The sequence below is a fragment of the Anser cygnoides genome, chromosome 8 (genome assembly GCF_040182565.1).
Source record: "Anser cygnoides isolate HZ-2024a breed goose chromosome 8, Taihu_goose_T2T_genome, whole genome shotgun sequence".
Lineage (NCBI taxonomy): Eukaryota > Metazoa > Chordata > Aves > Anseriformes > Anatidae > Anser > Anser cygnoides.
The window spans coordinates 25850913-25869298 of NC_089880.1; the positions used below are offsets into that span (position 1 = coordinate 25850913).

General features: G+C 41.0%; 1 protein-coding gene across 1 annotated transcript in view; it reads right to left on the reverse strand.

The window, feature by feature from the left end:
• The window catches only part of LOC106033024 (AGBL carboxypeptidase 4), a 924726-nt gene that overhangs the window by 321201 nt on the left and 585139 nt on the right, over positions 1 to 18386 (reverse strand). The window lies entirely within an intron of this gene.

Here is an 18386-nt window from a genome sequence, read left to right on the forward strand (position 1 = left end):
AAAGGCTTTGTCTAGAGGGACAATGCTGAGATAAAAATCATATGAAAAAATCCCTTGCTTGTATGAGAAATAGCATTGCAGACTATTAAGAGAGAGCGAGAGAGCATTAAAAGTAACACAGGTTAGTATTTTCACTGCGCCTTACGTAGCAGCGTGAAGGGGACGGCCGATCTCACGGTGCCAGGAGCACCATCTCACCTATACCCCGAGAGAAGTGGCCAGCAGCAGGGCGAGAGCTGGGAACCACAGGGGACCAAACACAGCAGCTCCCTTCTCCTCTCCCTCCCCAGGTCTGGGTCCATCCGAAGCTGAGAGCTGCTAACCTGCAGAATGGCAAAGCCACATGGGCATCCAGCTCCTTGCCTCTCTGGAACTGGCTTCCACCAGTTTCTTTTGACATTTGCAATCTCTAATTTGAGAAGGAAAAAGTAAAAAAATGAAAAAAAAATCATGGCTGGTGCAGCAACCTTGAATAGTTCCCTGATTTCTGTGCTGGGAAATCGCACACGCCCACTGTCAGATGACATTAGACTGATCAGCTTCTGACTCCGCTCATATGCTCTCCTACATACAAAGGCTGAAATGTCGGTCTTCTGCATTGCCAGACATGCAGGAAAACAGCATCCTCCACAAATTGCGGTAATTGAAGGTTCCAGGGGATTTCGGTAATATATAATAGCAAAAAGCTTTGGCCAGAATGGATGTGTGTTGGGGGTGGGGGCAATCAAAATCTGGAGCTAGTGTTTTAATTTCCAGTAATAAAAATAAAAATAAAATAATAATATCAATTTAAAAAAAAATAACAGATTTTGCTTTAACTTAGTGTTTTAGATAGGGTCAAAAAAAATGTATTATTACCTCTCCACCCCAGGTATAAGCCAACAAGTGGCTAAGCCTCTAGTTTTCTAAATGCAGTGGTCTTCATGTAGTAGTTATATACACACTACTTCCAGTGTATGGCAAAGCACAAGAATTTAAGAACTGCAGAACAGAAGCATCTACAGAGCAGGGTATAGGTGGGCTCTGTAAACCAAAGGATGAGGTTAAGAAGAAAGACGTATCATAATGATTCTTTCTAGCCTTAAAAATCTACAAAAAGACATCACTACTGAGAAAAAAAAAAATAAAAATCTCTCCCTGCCTCCAGTTCAGTGCATAGGCTGCATTATGCATTAACACCCTCTTGAAAAGTTGCAGAGTCTCTAAGACAAGACAAGCCACTGGAAAACATGACAAAGTTGGTCATAGCTGTGCTGGGTCTGGGGAGGGCAATTCCCCACTGGAACAGGCACAGCTGCAGAAGATGTGCTGTTGAGAAGGAAAGAGGCATGGCTTCAGTTATCTGTCCTTGTAGGTGCTCCTCTCCTGTGCCCAGATACTCGCTCTGCTGCACTCGAACACTTCCATTGGTTTTTCTGCACTAGAAAGGGGGAAAACCCTTGAGTAGGTTTCCCTGGGCTGACTCTCCTTGTTACACTTTTCCTGGCGCCTTCAATGGACAGTGCTATCTACAGTTTCGTGCTAGGGTGGTTGTCCACCAAGCAGCCCCAGCATCCACAGACCTTGACCAAAGGACACACATGCACAAATCCTTCTGCCTTTCTTTCCTCACCAGCCCTGAGCTGCCTTTGGAAAATTCTGGGCCTCACGTTTGCAGGCATTTCTCCATTTATTAATCGTGCAGCTAAAACAAGTTTCTCCATATATAGCACAACTGGCAAAGCCTCATTCTCAGCAGCTCAGGTCATGTATCTCCCACCTGCCTCCCAACATAGTTCTAAGCCCTCCACAACAGTCCAGGTTCATCCTTTGGCCACTCAGTACAGCATCCTCCTGATAGCTTCTCCTCGCCCAACGTCCCCATCTCCTTTTCTCACTACTCCATTCCAGACCAACAGCCCATATCCCTGCACTTATGTCCTCCTTGCAATACGACTATGTCCCATTCATACTCACTAGCCTTGCCTTGTGAAACCCTCAGTTCCCCCCTTCATCCCTTCATTTCTTAATCAACCTCAAGTTTGGCAGCTGGCTACCTATGAAGTTACTATGGAAAACTTTAAAAAAAAAAAAAAGAAAAGAAAGAGACCTCTGAAGCCCCCTGGTATTCCAGCAAAGGAAGGTGACATCCTTCCATCCTTCAGGAAAGAAGTCAAAAAAACAAAGCGAGAGGTAGAAGAAAAAAAAATAATAATAACATAAGAAACCAAGTATAGAAGAAATTTCAGTGACACAGAAAGGACAAAATTCACATCAAAGATGAGCTAGGACGCAATCAGGCAGAAGGACCTCCAAACGAAGACAGCTCATGCAATGCATTTACAGTTGAAAGGCAGAGGCGGATGGGATGGTACTCCAGGCAGCGAGGGCAAGCATTTTTTAAGATGAATGAAATGTTCTGAAAGAGAAAAGTACCAACACAGACTGTGTTTATAATAGATCACTTTTTTTTTTTTTCCAATAGACAGGAAACTACAACAGGAGGAAGGAAGATTAAGATTCACAGCTCTGAAAACAACCAAGACAATGAATTTAAGAAACCTTTGCCATACACAGTCTCCCATTTCCAAGCCCCTGGTGCAGGGAAGGCAAGGTCTTCTTCTCTGAAAGGGTTTTGTGAGCTACGAGCACAAAAAACACAGAATAAACATCAGTGTTGGATTTATTTCACAGGAAGGTTATACCAAGATTTTTTCCCTTCCCTCTTTTGGAAAGAAGCATACAACACTTGTTTGCTTCAATTCACAGCCAAGCTGGATTTGGAGCTTGAAATCACCCTGCTTTTCTCATTGAAAACATGTGATGAGGCTACAAAGAATCAGAGTTCATCAAAGCATTCATGAAAAATATTTCCTACCTTTTATTCAGCTCTACTCCGATTTAAAGGACTTATATTTTTGCACCTCACGACCCTTTAAAAGCTAACTTAGTTTTGACAACCTGTGTTTCTTTTTTGGTAGGGAAACAATTGATGTTTGTTGTTTTACATCATTATCACTGAGGATTTGTAGGCCTATAAAGATAGCAAATAAAGTGACATTTTTTCCCCCCCTTAAACTTATTTTACACTTCTCTCCCCTAGACCTTTAGACTGACTTGCATATGACAGCATTTCATTTGTATTCCAGCCAAAAACAATACTATCTAGTGTCACACCAGGTAGAACAAAGTTAGACAAATTCAGAAAACACAGAAAAATAGAGGCAGTTTGGATTTTTAACCAGCATGCAATATGTCCAACGGCAATGACTTCAAGGTTGAAAAGATGTCACTTTATTAACAGAGCACTTACATTTGTATATGTCACGGCTGCTGTAGAAACGACTACAAATGCAGCCAGGCATCAGAAAGCTCTCAGCAGAGCATTTTCTGACAGAGGGGACTTGACCGATCCAGACAGGCTGTTTCACTGGGTCCTACATTTCTTCTGAGAAAGTCTGTAGTGTTATGATGAATTTCTACGTAGATGAGTAGAGAGGAGTAAGTCTGCTCAACTTGTAAAAACACTGGAAAAGGATGTATGCATGAAACGTGCTTCCACATGCTCTGTGATTTATATGGGCAGAGAGGAAGAAGGGATAGTAAAGCTGAAGAAAGCTCAAACCAGAAGCATGCACCACTGAGTTCAGGGTCCAAATATCTGGCATTTGCAGAGCAATATCTGCTCTGTGAATAGGATATTATTTAGCAATTAAAATGGTTGTCTATAAATGGTAGTTACAGACTAGCTGATGAAATGAAATACAGAAGCTTATAGCTTTGGGAATAGCAATAATTCAACATTTTTTAAAATCCTGTATTTGCTTCCTCCTCCCCTCACAAAATAAATTCTGCATCAGGTATTTATCATCCACAGGCATCATGCTAGGTTCATTTAGTGACACTGCCACCACACAACGAAAGCTCACGGTGTCCTTCACTACCACAAGCAATGAGAACCCACCATAACATTGAGGGAAGGTTTCTCTCATCTCCCAGGGCACCCGGGTGTAACACAAACACTGTACATGGACCACCGTCTGCCAGACCATTTGCTGCAGTCAAACCTGCCCCACTTTTGGTTCACTGACAGCTGCATCTCCAGAGAGCGACATTTTAACGGCGTGTGTCCTTTTTGGCCTGTTAGCTCCCAGCCTCAGCAAAACAGCTGTGCAACTTTGGCTGGAATCCAGAATTAACATAAGTCATTTTTTAACCTCTTGATACAAAGGCATTTTACATGGCTCGCTGGTACAACCTCTGTGCATAAGAGCCTGCTATTAAAATAAGCCACCACATGCAAACCAAAGATGTTCTGAGACAGCTTTTCCGGAGGTGGTTGGTCACAGCCTGGTCCTGTGTGGCATCTGGACAGTACCAAAGGCCAGCTAATTATTGTCATCACTACAGAACCAAACCCTTCACAGCACAGCACTCAACATAGCCATGATTTGGAGGACCCCCCAGTGCCTTATAACACTGTTCAAGCTTTAGTTCTTACTGTTTTATTGTCCAAGCTCTCTCCTTGTGTAAATATAAACTCATCTTTCTTATATCAAGGTTTTGAATCTCCATCAAGAGCCACAGGTATCATTTGCTTTCTGTCCTGGCTTTTGGTATTGCAGCAACTCATAAAACCATGGGGCAAATTAGAAGAGCACAGCATCCTGCCTGCAGCAGGGCTATGAACCTGACCTTTTAAGAGCTTGGCCATGACTGACAAATGAAAGCCACTAACGTTAAGTCACTTCTTGTTGCCCCACAGCAGCAATCTCAACTTTCAAGAGCTCAAGAACAGTTGTGTCTGAACATTTCACTTGAAATCTGTTGAGACCAAGTCTGTCTACTTTTTCCAAATTTCCAGCTCTCAAATGAAGGTATAATTGCTCTCTACAAACCCCGCTTCCCTTGAAGAACTAGGACATTTCTTCTTAAGAGGTTAAACAAGGACTTGGATACAGATTTGTAAATGTTGACTTATGTAACATGTCAAGCAAATGTATGTTGCATGCATCAGTTGTCTGAAGGATGTGCGTGCTGTGCCACTTGCAGAGAGGTTATTAGTAAGAATTTGGCAACATGGCGTAGGCTGTTTGTCTTTAATTGCAGGGTCTTGCAAAGCATAAGCAGATATTTGTTTACATGAGCAACTGCGTCAGTGAATGGTTATTTGGAGAGGAGCAACCCCGCCTGCACTCCCCTCTGCATTCCCCACTGCAGCCATCAGCAAACGAAGCCTGAAAAACTACCTACATTTGAGCTTGCATGCTTGAGAGGCCCCCAGATATTTGCATTGATTTGGTTACTGCAAGAGCTACACTGGTAATCGCATAACCGAGTTGCAGTCGGCCTTCATTTTTCCTCATTCAGAGAGGACCGAATGAGAAATCAGCAGTTTACTTTTGGCTCTGATTCAAAGCAGCGCGCTCCGCGAGGCAGCGACCATCCGCTCCATCAATGCGAGCAGAGCACTTACAGCAGCCAGGTCCTGGTCCAGGACCGGGGTTGCTAAGCAATATGGAAATACAAATAATAAACGAATAACAGCCACCTGCAAAAGATTACATGCTGAATTGTACCTTACCATGAAAGCTTATGTTTCAGACTTCATCTCATTTGGATTCAAATTTGCTGAAATTAAATTTTAAAAGATGGAATGATTATTGTACAGAATGTTTTGAGATATGTAAACACTTTCTATTCTATTACTGTGAATCACTTTAGAGTTTGTTTTTTTTTTTTCTTAAAGGCATTTAGAGCATGCAGCTCTGTGGAATACAATGGCTGCTTTACTTATTACAGCACAGACTTGAAACTGCTTAAATACATTTTTCTGTCAGCATGTATTTGTGATTCCCATAGTTATTTAAAAGGTGACTGTTATTCCATGTACAAATGTGTTTTTAGCATGACTGATGTCAAAACAGTGTTTGCACTCCCCATCAGAGAAGATTAAAAGCTGCTCATAAGAAATCCTCTTTATAATGCACAGCAATGTAAACACACCATACTAGGAAATCTCATGAAAGAAACTTACCCTCAAGGCCACCTCGGATTTGCTCTATCTGTCAGTTGCTGCCACGTGTCCCTTGGGAAGGCAGCCTCCTTCCCGGCACGCTTGGTCTATAACCCGATGGCTGTAATGGCGCCGAGCGCAGCGCCGTGCTGAGGGCTGGCCTTCAGGCCGTGGCGGGGCTCACGCAACGCGAGGAGGACTACGGAATGCAGCAAGGCCTTCAGCTTTCGGAGTAGATTGCATCCTTGGGATTTGACCCAGTCAGTTAAAAAGGAAATAAGTGCTTTTATTTGGAAGTGTGCTGCCCTAGCACCTGTGGACAAGGCCCCAGAAGCAGAGGCCTAGGCGGAAGAAGGGAAGATGGCCTGGTCTCCTCCCAGAGCTGTAGACCGGTCCTCTGGTGGAGCCATGGAGCCACAGCGGTGCACCAGCCACACAGAAGGAAAGGGCCAGAACCAGTGGCTGTGGTGGCGTGACACCAGTTCCCAGCTCTGAACCATGCAGATGGAAACAAGAGCAGCCATTTCAGTTGCAAATTACTACAACCTCATGAAACAATGTGCTGACAGGGTAAAATGGGAAAATCCCACAAACAAGACTAATTTGGGGTCATTCGGGTCTTGAGTGAAATTGTGGGAACTGGAATTCTTCACAGGCTCCATTTCTGCTTTTTTTTTTTTCATGGTATGCCGATAACACAACTCACTCTGACCCCGAGCATCCATCTCACCTCCAGCAGTACACAAGCTCCTGTTCTCACCATGTGCCAGGAGCCACAGTAACCTTACATGTGCACATGTTCACAACCAAACCCTGAAGCAATTTGACTTTTCCCAGCTTGCAGAGAAGAAGCTTAAGCTTGCACTTGCTATGGACCAAAAGCTCTCATACACAGTTACACAAAGCTGTAATTTGTAAGCTGCAACGATTTAATTGCAAATTGCAAACTTCATCACCAGATTATCCTATCTAGGGACAAACAGTGTACTCAACCTTTCTGCATTACCACGGCAGTCTTACCCCGTACCCAAAACAAACAGAAAAGCTAATCCCCCCCCCCGTTTTTTTTTTTTTTTTTTGAGGTTCAAACTTTGTAGCTGGCATGCTTTCTCCACTGGTAGGCCCGGCTCAAAGGCAGGATGTTGGCTTTACAGGAAAGACAGGTAAAGCCGTGTACAAACCTTGAAGTAGCAACTTCTGTGGAAGCATGTATGCTCTGTATTCTGGAGAAATGAAGCAAGACAAGGTGGTGCTGAGGCAGCAGGATAAATTATGCTAATCCAAACTACAAGGGAAGTACCATGTTGCACTGCCAGATGTGACGCTTAGTATTTTCATGAATGCACTCTGTGTACCTTGGTTCCTTAGGAGATTTCACTCTGCATTATCACTTAAGCTCACAATCACCCCCACACTTTGAGATTAATCTCCACAATAAACACCATGCTGACAAACAAAACTGTGGGCATCAGGGAGAAACACGTATATATATATATACACACACATACACACACACTTTTTTTTCAGAGTTATTAGAAGTAAATGTATAAATAAAAATAATGGTGAAACTCATCCTGGTGTTGCAACAGTATCCAGGAAAATTTTATGTATGTGGTAGCCCAAGAAAGCATACCCATCAAAATATCAGTGGCTAAAATATCCAGGCTTCAGTTTGCAAAGCTACCCAAGAGTGGCTATGAAACTCAGTTCCCATTAAATTAATCTTCCAGATGGCTTTCCAGATCTCAGTCTCAAGCTTGCGTTGACATATATCACACTTCCTAAAAGCCTTTGGATAGTCTCCTGGTAAAAGGTATAGAGTGTTATATGACTTTCAGAGCACAGGATCCAGGATTATATCTTCAGTACTAATTTCTGACATAAGGTGACACTGAACCATTAACCAGCTCCCTACTTCTAAGCATTATCAGTCAGTTATTGCTCAGAAAACTACCTAATCTATCAGGACAGACTGAAGCTCCATTAAATGTTTAAAAATTGTTTTAGAATAGGTTAAAATCCACATAAAAGCACAGGTAGTTTTCATATGAGCACTGGTTAAGCATACACCCTTGGCATGAGGAAGAAGGAGCATGCTAGAAACATCTACTAATGGCACCACATTGGAGGCCTTCAATGATGCAGCAGCAGAGATATAACAGATGGAAAGAAAAGATCCCTCAAGATGACTTTCAAGAATGGAATAATGGAGGTGAGATTAAGTTTGACAATCTAAACACAAGTTCCTACAGACTGATAGGGAGTCTGGCGTACAGCACGAACCCAAAGGAAGGATAACAATCTCAGTAGAGTCATTGTTTACCACTAAATTAAAAGTCCTCAGCATGACAAAGCCATGAAAAGAGCAGGAGATATTTCTAGAGAAAAGTATTTCTAGAGTGATAATGTCACTGTATAAAGTACTATTACCACCCCAGATAAAATTCAGCACAAAACACCACTGATCAAGTAAGAGACAAGTACAGAAGAAGCTAAGATAAGCAGACGAATCAGTGAGCATATCTTCCAAGTGAAATTTAAAAGGCAGTTCAGTCTAGCTAAGGTAGAGTGGATGTGACTTCTCATAATCTCTTCAAAGACAAAAAACAACAACAACAACAACACATTTCTACAACTAGGTAGCAACATTTTCTCAAGAACAAATTCAAACTAGAAAGGGGGTTAAAACCAAGTCCTGAAGAATTATGTTCTAAGCTTATCTACCATTACATGGAGAAAGAGCAAATCAGGAACCCAAATTCAATAAAACCTTGGCAATTGACAGCTCTCTAGGTTTTGGGATAAGCTATTTTAGCACAGCCAAACAGCTTAACTGTAAGAATTCATGGTGGAACAGACATTCTTGGAAAAGAGTGCTATACTTCCCACTGCCAAAATGAACAAGCTGATCTTATATTTTGTTTCCTTTCCATAACAGACTGTAATATTTACATTAATTCACCCTAAATGTCATCATTTTATTCCTCCATTAGGCTAAGCCTTCCAAATTAAATTGAATAATCTGATACAGAAATACACTTGCCTTTGATGTGACCTGAAGCAATGCAATCCAGACTACAGCTGGAATCGTTACTTCACTGTTTATTCCCTCTCCCAAGGGAAAAACAAGTATACATTATGATGTATGGATTTCTGATTTGTTAAGGTACTTGTACTCTAAGAAAAAATGAATCCTTCTCTGGATTTCATTGTATTAACACACTTTGTATCCCTAACACTCAAGACAACATTGAAATTTTCTACCATCATCTTTAATACAGAAAATTCATTTGTATCCTTCCACAGGCAAAAGAACTCTAGATTAATTTTAGGACACAAGAAAGAGTTTGGCACACAGCTTACAGCCTTGGGAGACAGTCAGGGATTTGCAGCAGCAGGACTTTCTGTCCTGAGCTCAGACTCCGCTAACCAGTGCCGAGGGATTCATGGTTCTGCAAGGATGTAGGTCATGCCAGAGGGGACACACAGAGTCCTGCAGGAGCCTGGAGGCAATTAAAAGCAGTGATGCAGCTGAGCATCACCACAGGCAGTGAGAAGGAACTTCCCCTGAGATGGGAAATTGCAGTCAAGATCCATCTATTCATCTTCCATGTCTCTGACAAGAAAGGATGACTTGGTTATAAAGCCTTTCAGATGTAATGAGTTACTACTAGCAAAACTCTCAAAAGACGTCATGGGTTACTGAAATGTTGCTGAAGTATTTAATAAAGAGAAAACCCTACAATAACAAATATGAATTCCTTTAATCATGCTTTGTAGACCGTATCTGGTTCTTCCAGTAATTCCATTTGGGGCCCCTGACAGCACAAATAGATAACTCTCACATGCAGAGTACAGGCAATACCAGAAAAGAGTTTGATAACTAGCAACGAAAGATCCCAAACTTCTGCAGAACCGCCTAAATAGCCAAGATGCACAAAATTTACTGGAAGATTCTGAAAGAGGGGAAAAAAAATCAGCCAAAGATGACCTATCTTTGATTTCATAAACAGATGGGATCAAGTTCGCATTTCCCTTCCACTTGTCATGGGTTAGAGACCAGGGAGCAAATGGATACAGCTGCTCAGGTCCCATCAGCAGAAAACAACTGCAGGTACATTCCTTGTTCGAGGAGAAGAAAAAATGCCAGGTAGCTTTACTGAGGAATGGGCTTGAGGAACTTCTCACATGTCACTGGCTAGAGAGAAGCCCATCCGTAAGCGCAAGTACCAGACTCTACAGCCTGTATATCATTGAAATAATACAGCTGACTACCATCAGCTTTTATTTTAAACATATAAGGAGAGTCTTAAATGCTACGAACAGACATTGCAATGGTAGATAGACCACAGAAGTACTGAAGATCCAAATGCAACCGGATTCAGAAAGATCCCAATGCAACCGGATTCAGAAAGATCCCAAAATTGCCTCAGCACTATTGTCACCTCTGGGGCAACCAGCTCGCGCAGTCACCTGTGGAGGTTGGCAGGGCACAGTGGCTCTCCTCTTGACTAGCAGCATTGCCCTTTTCTCCCTAGCAAAGCAGTGGCACTAGCTGAGCTGCCGTAGGTAGTGGATCAGCTGGATCCCACCATGGTTCAGACTATGAAGAGACAGCAAATTCCCTCCCCAAAGAGGGTGAAAAACTGGCAACATCTTGCACCACGTAGGTGAAATCTTTTGGGTACAGGTTCTACCTGACCTCCAGAAGAGGAGATAGGATCAGTCAGATAAGCAGCGACCATGACAGCAACTTCTGCACCACCCATAACCCTGCAAAACATCACCAAGTCCTTGCCCAGAGTGGTTAATAATACCGCAGCACTGGGGTGGGATCATTAGAGAATCAACTGGTTTCCATGCTCAGCATTTCAACACGCACTGGAACTGCTCTGATCTTATCCCTCCTGCCATTAAGCCTCTCGTTAGTTAAAACCTACACAGCCCCTCCCGGGTCACATGGAAAAGGGCCACCCTTCAGTCACCCCCAGAGGGGCAGGAAGCCCACATTGGGCAGAACATTACGAGTCTTTTTTTTTCTTGAGCTTGTCAGATGAGGGTCATCATTTGAACTTCACTGGCTCCGTGATGCTGTCCTGTCCGTTCTTCATAAACAACACCTGGATGAACCAGTATGTGAGCTTTGAATTGGCAGAGGCATTCATTTCAAAATCAATAGGAATCACAAAAATATCAATAGGCATTTAAAAGCGAAACATTACTTTTCAAAAGGTGCAGTACACAATTTTCCTGATGTCTTTACAATAGCAATAAGCTATTTAATAATAAAAAAATAGTAACATTTATAAATGACTAAGTTAATTAACAGGGAATCTTTAGAGAGATGATGAAGGAAACTTAGATGAACTGTTTGATACTATTCAAAATTCTCAAACAAAGGAAGGGACTTCTTAAAGAAGGATTAATTACAAGGTTTTTTTTTTGCATTACCTTGATAGAATTTGTGTTTACATATTTAAGTCTGTTTTGACCTTCAGAATTCTGGCAAAGACAATTTTTTATTAAACCATCTCAGTGGAGGAATTTAGCAGTTCCTCATCTCGTCCCTGAGGTTAATTGAGGATATTATATGTTTAGCAGGCAGAATCAAACAAAATATGTGCAAGTCCTACCTAAAGCAACCTTTAAATTATCAAAGTAGACACAGCAAGGGTTGAGGCATAGCAAACTCTTCTCCTGGCAGGTCCAGTTCCTGTATGGTGTTTTGGTTGGAGACTCCAGACTGAAATAATTCCAGTAAATGACTATGTCTCTCTCTAAGGATACCCTCCCTTCCTTCTGAACTTAAATAACAGCATAATGATGACTCTTCACCTTTCTTTGGCAGTTCATAGTTATGACCAAAAGAAATAAAAATCCAAACCTCTCTGTTGAAGACAGAATGAAATTAAATGACAGTGACTGCAGCCTCCCTTCTTTTTGTTTTATCATTTCACTGTCCTCTTTTTTATGAAACACTGCTCACCTGTTGCTCTTTTTAGCTCAGTCCCACACTGTCACCCCCCCCGCCTGGCTCAGCAGAGCTCTCTGTTTCTCCCTACAGAGATGAATTAAGTCTGCCCCAAATTACAACTGGTGCATATAACATTCTAAAACAAAGTGTCATGTATCCTAAAACATGAGATAGTGTACATCAATTAAACCAAATACTGTATTTAAGAGACTATCAACAACTCCTCTATAGACGGTACTTCCATGAAACTAAAATGAATTTGGGTAAGCATAAAGGAAAAATATTACAAAAACGAGCTGTCACTTAGGAGACCTATAGCAGTGGAAGAGTGAAGACGCTGTTTATTGAGAAGAATTTCATGAGGCGGAGTAATACTGATTCAAGAGAATATTAACACAGACAAATCAAGAACCAGGAACTGGAAGCTAAGCCAGAAAAACTTGCACAGGAATAAGGCAGAAGTTGAGCAGCAAGGTAGCTACCCACTGGAATAAACTACTAAAGGAAAAGACGGATTTTACACTTAAATGTGTTTTCAAGGCTGCCTGTTGCTCTGAGCAGCATGCTGCAGTCCAGCTAATATTTCTCTTCAAAGGAGCAACTGAGTGAGGCCTTCTGGTGGGGGACCACACTATTTCATTGAATGACCCACCAGCAGACACAACAGCCTGCCTTTCTCCCAAGAACTGTCCTTAGATCACAGGATCCTGAAATTGCTCTTCCTTTCTGAAATCAACAGGTTGGATGCTTTTCATGCAGTAAATGGAAAAAGCAAGTCCCAGGAGGCAATTTAAAGTCATAAATCAGTATAATCTGTCAAAGTGCCTAATGCTTTCCATTGCTCAGACTATGGAAATGACAACCCAAGTTCACAGGCAATGCTATTAGGTGGGAAACCTCCAGGCCACTGGAGAGCTTCTGTTTTGAGGACTGAACACGTGAGAAATACTACTAAAAGATTCATTTACAGGAAATTCCATCTCACCACTTTGAGGACACCATAGAAGTGTACAGTTTTCTTTGCTGTGATCTCTGCTTTGGCACAGCAAGAAGAAAAAGAAAATGCTGCTGTGTGAAGTCCCTGAACTGCAAAGTCTGCGTACGGTGACAGGAAGAGCTCCAGATCTCCTAAGGAAACGATCTAGGTCTGTGTCACTTACCTCCAGGAATAAAAAGCAGGTATTTCACTTCAGAACCCTGCTGACAACTTGCAGGGTGTGAACTTTGAAACGGTTCTGTCCCTTACAGCAAGCACATAAGACCATCTCCCACTCACAAAAGTAACAAGCGGAAAAAGAAGACCAGGAAAACAGATAGGGCTGGTCAACATCAGAAAAATTATCGATTTGTGGATTTACATGGCACAGAGTTACACAGAATAGCGGCATACTATATCTGTAAACATACAGCTGTGTAACTGCACGAGATAGAGGTCCCTAGCTGGAGAAGAAGGCGCTGATTACTCTACTTGTTAAAGGTTAAATTCCTGGCACGTAAGAGTGATTGGACTTTTTTAATTAATAAAACTTCTCACTGATTGAAACCTTAAATGCAAGTCAATCTGCTTGAAATTTTGCTATTTGGTTACTCACTTCATCTAAACAGCACGTATTAATTCTCTGCGGGAAGGTAGAAAGCCTACGTGACTCCTCCACAACCTGCTCCTAGGCAGCCTGCACCACCACCAGCCAGGGTCTTCCTCCTCATTTGACTGCTGCTGAGTGGATCTCAGTTTCCTTTTAAATTTAGGAAAGCCACAGAGTGGAAGTTGCACATATTTACCAATAAACAATCTTTCCCCCTTAGGGAAATATACCCAAAGAACAGCCATCCCGCTATGTTGTCCTGCCTTGTTCTAGCACAGAGGGACTTGCACTGTGCTGCACAGCAGAGGAGATGCTACAACATCACATTGACTCCTGCTTACTGCCAAATTTCTACATCCTCAAATGCTTATTTCTGTATGGATATACAGTGAAATGTAGAACTTACATGAGCGTACATTGGCCCTGGAAGGATGTAAGTGTCCTTGCAACTGCAAAGAAACTATCAAGTGTCAAAGCATACTGACAAACCACGCAGTAAAAATGTAAAATCCCACTTTCAGGAGTATTTTTTACTCATTTCATAACCTAAGACATTTTATAAAAATGGAAACACAGAACAGTAACTTTGAAGCAGGTGCTTTGCCCCACCCGCCTCAAATCCTGCTTATTTCGAGAATTATTATTTACCAAGGATTCCCATAAACCCTACAGAGGACTCCATATGGAAAGGGAAGAACACAGCACATCTGGATCACAGACTCAAAATGCCCAAATGGACAACTTTCAACCACCGGTATGCTGACATCCCAAATTAAACATTGAGAAAAATGGATCCCGTCAAACTTCTATTCTGCTAATACAAGAAAAATGGAAAACACATGGAAATAAAATTTATTTTTAACTAAACTGCAATTCAGTAAGATTATTTCTATAAACATTTGGGAAGACTTTACTATTTGACTGTAAAAGAAAGACTATGAAACTCTCCCATGTAAGGTTTTTCATTCATCTGAATCTCATGTGGAGGGGGCTGGTGCCAGCATGACATGGTGCTATGAAGACGCTCGGTCCTGCTATCCCAGTAAACCCTTCACGTTCATTCTGACTGAACCAAAGGCTGTTCACAGCCAATTCTTCTGATAATCAGTCCGTCCCAGGAAACCTACATCTTTTTCCACTCCAAAAGCATGAAACTATAAAAGATGCATGAATATCAGCAAGCATAATTTCTTTTCTTGTATTTCACAGGACTTTTAGCGATTATTATACTGCAACAAAAGCAAAGTCTCTTCCACTCTACCTCATTTTGGGTGTTCAGCAAACTTTCTGTGACTGAAAAATTTCAAATCACTAAAGACTAAAATTTAATATGAAGGTAAGTAGCCCAAAACATTGAAAATAAAAGCTAGTAGGAGTTTAGCTCCATTAAGGCTTTACTACCTATAAACAAGGAACGTAAAGTTGCTGTTCTGCAAAACTTGGAGAACATTTACCTCCTTAGTAGGAGGAAGTTTATTCCTTTCCTCCCAGACTCACTTTCACCTCTGCTCTGATCCAGCCATAATGGAACTTCTGATGTCATAGGTGAGGTATTTCACGTTTACAATAAGCAACTGATGTCACAACCACGGGACTGATCTCACTCCATGACTGAACAAGTGGGTATCTGACGCACAGAGTGAAAGTTATTGTTCAAACACAAACAGCAGAAATAATTGCAAAAGTAAAGCAAATGAACAGTCAAGTAAATTAATTCCTTTTTGAATTACTGTTCCTGTTTTAGAAGTCCAAATGATTCTCATTTCCTATTTAGAAAGCCTGAGGGGGTGAAAAAGTGTCCAAGATGGTGAAATTAAAAATTAGCTATTGAGCATGAAACATGCAATAATTGCACTTCATAGCATTTTTATTGCCTCAGTGTTGTATGAATCACTCCACAATCCCACACTGTTATGATGAAGAAAATGACACCAATAAAGTTTAAGCAATTGATGTTATGACTTCATCAATCCAAGACTAAAGGCATGCACATAATGACAAATATTTCTGAGAACACTGCGAAAATTACCACCTCATTTTGAAGAAGCGGAAATTTCATCTTTATATCTTTCTGAAGATTAGCCGTTCTCACACCAAAAGATGGAATATTGAAATAATCCTCAGCATTGCTCTGGATGACACAACCTTGCTTGCCCTTCCAGAAACCTGGCAAGATTTGGGTTCTCAAGAGTAATGAATGCAGCTAACACACAGTAAGGCTACAGCTAATACAGCTGTCCTAATTCTGACATTTTCACTCCTTCCAGGTTCTGCATCAAGATAGTATTATTTTAGCAATGAACTGTACTTGGCTTTATTTTAACAAAAGTCTACAAACTCTGGAAGTGTGAAGCTGAATTATCTCTACAATTTCACTAAAATCAAATAAAGTTCAATTTATTGCTACTTAAAACTTCCAAGAGAACAATAATCTACACTTAAGACAACAAAGCAGCAGCGCAGTAGTCTATCAGATACAACATCAAAGGTGCAGCACACAGAAGTTACTTCCCGCACAGAGATCGTGTCTTCTTTTCACAGTCACGCTCAACAGCTACCCAAATGCAACCTCAAATTCCTTCCACTGATAGCTAAACTTCAACGTGACTAAATAAATAAGAACATTAGTCTGGCTGTATTAAAAAATAAAAATAATAAAAATATAACCAAAGCACCACCTCCCCTTCTACCTCTTTGAAGCATCACCAAATCCAAACCTGTTCTGTAACAGCTGATCCTGATGATTTTTTTTCTCTCTTCAATAAATACTAGCTTTCTTTTTCTAATTGAGTGGCAAGGCATCTTGACTGAGGTATTAAAATCTCTGTTAGGACTTTTTCCTTTAATATAATAGCTCATTTACCTTATAAAATCATTAATGGAAAATAAAGCCCTTTTGTTAACTCTAATCTTGCTTCTTTGCAAGAGTGCCAGAGGCTTTTTAGTATGGATCAGGTCATGAATATTACAAACTGCAGCAGCAATGTGTGGCAACAAAGGACGCAGATTATTCGTACAATAGTAATACCTTCTTTCTTCTTTGATGGAAAAAAAAAAAAAGGAAAAAAAGAAACAGTATCCATTGATCTGGACAAAAAGTCAGTTCCTCTTAAATCAGTGTTTTCCTTATAATAACAAAATCCAGGTTTACAGCATGAAGTAATAGCAGAGCATAAACCTTAAAATGATGAACCAGGAGTACTACAGGCTGTGATATGTCCTATTTCATTTTATGTCAAAAAATCTGGCCTGTTTCACGTGAAGTAGAGATATAAAGTTAGTAGGTACTATTCTTGCTTAACGTTTCCTAGTAGACTCATGGCAGATACATTAGGAACAAAGAAAAACTATGTACAGGCAGGCACAATTCGCAAAGAATGAATGCACCAACAAGAACAGTATTGGTCAGAAATGCAATATAAAACAGTAAAATGAAATCCACAGCTAATTTATCAATCGGTACTTCAATTCATAAAAGCACACCCCCTTAAAATGTGTATTTTTCCTTGGGTAATGCTGGAACACACGACAACTGCAGCCTATTTGCCTACTGGAAACAGACATGCAGGGAAAGACTTCTACAGTCTTTATATGGGTTCATGGGGAGAGAAAAGACAAGCGAGAACTAAATTTAAGTGCAAAGATGTTATTCATACACACCTGCTACCCATTAAAGAGCCCTCCACAAATTGCTTTACAACTAGCGAAAGCTTATTTCCAGAAATCCAAACATTTACTTCAAGTTAAAGTACAATAAAGAGGTGTATTACCTTTATCATGTCCTCTTCCCTTACTGTAACTGAACAAAACTTCAGGTGATGCTCACATTAAATTTCAGTTGCCCAATCCAAAGGAATTAGCCCTACAACACTACACACTGTGGGAAAGCGAATCTTTGTCCTACCCCAATACTCCAGTTCAACTCTGCCAAAAATTGCCTGCTGGACCTGGGGTGATAGAAACGAACAAAGACTTCCAAGATACCTTCCTCAAAGACGACACTGACATTCTTCATCAATATGCAGCATTAACATCTGATGGGGCAAGTCTGTCAAGAAGAAACCTTGGAAAGATGATGCTGGCTTTACAGACAAATCTCCAAATTTGGGGGGCAGGCTGGAATCCTCACTCTAATTAAATTCTAATCTGCTTTTCCCAGGTTTTATAAAACGCTGTCTCAAATAGGCTTATCTCCTAAGAAGTGCGGTATGATCTTCTCATTAAAGATGTTACAATGAAAACAAATTAGTACTAAAGGCGTAAAAGACTGAGGAAATTATGGACATTTTCCCCCCAAAGTAGTGGATTTTCCTGATATCACTTTAAAAAAACCAACATTGTACAATCACAAGTCCGCTTGAAAAGTGGGAGCTTGACGTTTAAGTGCTTTTCCAATGTTATCTCCGTTTTGTTCTTTAATTAATAAAAGGATACATGCACTGACATTATAAACACTAATTTGCTATTTAGCATCCCAAATTAGGAAGCATAAACATTTATGCACTTCATTAAACACTACCTAAGAACACTTTGAGATTAACAGGAGACAAGCTAGGCTGTTAAAAGCAATTTCAGAATAAGCACAAGCCACTGTAAGGACCTCCTCCTCTCCTCAACCCTCGCTACAAGTTCCCCCTGGCTCTGTCCTGTTGGCACAAGCCCTTACGAAATGAACCTTGGAAATGGTGCAATCTGAGAACCTTGTGTAAAATCACAAGTACCGTCTTAAGGGATGAGGCTGGAATTCAGGGCCACGGGCAGAGAAAGCGGGGCGTACTCTTTTGGCAGCATGATGCACTTGGATTGGCTTAAGCCTATCACAAAATTGCAC